We start from the raw sequence: 2648 nt of genomic DNA, 5'->3' as shown, positions 1-2648 counted from the left end.
CTTCTGTCTAAAATCGCGATGACGCGGCGTCGTGAAGCAATATTAGTATTATTTTGACCCTCTTTTTCATAATGTTACCTTGAAATTTCGCTCTCAACGCGTCTTTTCACTTAAAAAACTGCACCGAAATGGGTCTATCCGCATGTATGCTTCGATACGGCGGACACACAGACCGACGCGTCAAAGAATCATGGCAAGATTATACCTTAGGGTTTTCGGAAGCGTCTATAAATTTCACATATACAAAAACTTATCATTTAATTTGTAGTTTTTTTTCACGTAATTGTTTTTTTGTGTAAAAGCCGGGGTTATTTTGTAAATAAATAAGAAACTCTCAATTTATTTCTATAAAATGGCCGCATCCCATGAGGAAAAAAACCCTCTGTGATTGGCCCGTTTATCTAAAAAACATGATGACACTTGACAGTTATGATGTTTTTCACTTGTCAACACTTAGCGTTTTGCCGAGCATACGTTACGTTGTTTCTGCGATATCTGGATTGTCTTTATTTTATAAACCTTGCTTGCCCCTGGATTTATCTGCCTTCTGTGACGACTCTGACCCTTGCTTGCCCCTGGACTTAGTATCTGCCTTCTACGACGACTTGTATTTTGCTTACGGACAACGACTGCCTTACGATTGTGAATTATTGTGAAAATGGAAACGCAACGCACGCGCATCTTGTGTGTAAATTGCAACATCTGCGTGAACACTCTTCGCCGATATCGGATCCTTGACCAGAACACACGATTATGTTCTTTACTGTGCATTTGGGTGTATCCGCAAATCGTAAGTTTATTACCTACACCTTTAGTTATAATACCATAAGATAAGATGTTCGAACTTCCAATCTAACATAAAACTGTTACTTAATAAATGCATATTTTGCATTCATAATTAATTAATGAACATTTTTTAGTTCTATTTAATCCCAAAAATAATAATGTTTATTTTTATAATTATTCATAAGTCATAACAATAAGCTACATAATATGATAACTTTTTGTTTCAGATAACTGAAGATGACTATGTTTGTGAAGCTTGTTGGGAGTTAGCAATAGCTGCAGTTAATGACAATATGCAGCAAAACATCTCCAGTAGCAGTGATCAAGCTGCTGGACCTAGCCAACGAGGTCACATTCATGTATGCCTTTTATGTGGATGTTCAATTGCAAGAAGGCAAAGTGATATTATTATATATAGGATATATATATATAGGATGAGATATGATGTGAGATATATATAGGATATCTAAAATGAAATAATAACATGCCATTTCTTCAACAAAATGATTAATATACTTACTTGCAAAGATTTTTTTGGCTTTTTCTTCTAAGACACAGATTAGGTACTTATAGAGAAAATTATAATAATATTATGTAGGTACTTACCTGTAAGAAATTCCTACAGGTACTTACATAATATTATAATCAAACATAAACAAATAAGTACTTAATAAAAACGAATCATGATTATTCCTACTAGGAATAATCATAATTCGTTTTTATTATTTTTGACCCGTGAACAATAATTAAAATGCGCTACCTAGTAAAACTCCCTTATACTTACCTATTATTAATTTATTATAGATGTATAAAGTAAGTATACTAAAAGAAGATGTATTTATTTCAGATTTTAATTATAAAATCGTATTATAACAATATAAGCGGAAATAACTATTAATTATTAATAATAAGGCGGTAAAAATAAGGCGGGAAGTCAACAACAAACATAATAATTAATACTTTTGCAATTATTAGCATATAACCTCAAAAAAACAAATATTTGAATAAGTTTTTTTTGTGGCCTCGATAAGACAAAATTGTTTTTGAATATGATCAAGTAATGTATTTGCTATCTTTTAAATATTTTTTCAACCTTAGACGCCGGAAAAAAAATCCAGGTATTTCGTTGTATGGAACTCTGCCATGATTCTTTATAACACCCCCCTTTGGGGGTTAAGAGGGCGACTAACCCAAAAAATCAAACATCGTCCTTCTCTCTTCACACTCACAAGTCACACCCGTCTTTCATATTATTATGCGACATGAAAAAGGACGAGGAGGATTTATCTCCAAATTAGTTTTTTCTCAATAATTCGATAAATATACATCATTTAAAAAATCCGCTAGGTCGCTTTCTCAATGATAGAATTTTATACAATGTGTTCAAAATATTAACTTAGTTCAATGCACGGTTATGGCAATAAATGAAAGTTCATGAAAATTAGATGCATATTTGTGTTTTTTTTCTATCGAGAAAATTTTAAGATATCATGTTTATGCCCAGATCGAATTCTCGGAAATATAATGAAGTATCTAATTTCAGAAAATGAAACAATTGGGGGCTTATTTTCATGTATAAAAATAAATTATAAAATCGAACATTTTGGGCTAGTCGCCCCCTTAATTCGTAGCCCATACTCGTATATTATCTTCATATTCCTGATATGGAGTTATGAGCAAAAATACTTCTTGTTAGCGTTACAAATGAGCGCGGTCGCGTTAACAAGGGCGGATTTTTCACGGCATCAAAGAGGTTGTACGTTGTGAAAGGTCCTTTATTAGAGCGGACTTTGAGGAAAAAGTTTTGTACATTTTATTTTAATGACCTCCGTGGCTCAGTTATAGGTGAGTCGGAGCGGGTT

The 2648-nt window shown here is 32.9% G+C and overlaps 1 long non-coding RNA gene across 1 annotated transcript; it reads left to right on the top strand.

Annotated features, from left to right (window-relative positions):
- Positions 1–371: 371 nt before the first annotated feature.
- On the top strand, positions 372–1091 carry LOC121728579. The gene is made up of 2 exons (XR_006035839.1): positions 372–790; positions 1014–1091. It is a non-coding gene; the product is annotated as an uncharacterized LOC121728579 (long non-coding RNA).
- Positions 1092–2648: the final 1557 nt, after the last annotated feature.

Source organism: Aricia agestis, chromosome 7 (assembly GCF_905147365.1).
Source record: "Aricia agestis chromosome 7, ilAriAges1.1, whole genome shotgun sequence".
Classification (NCBI taxonomy): Eukaryota; Metazoa; Arthropoda; class Insecta; order Lepidoptera; family Lycaenidae; genus Aricia; species Aricia agestis.
This window is presented reverse-complemented; position numbering and strand designations above follow the sequence as displayed.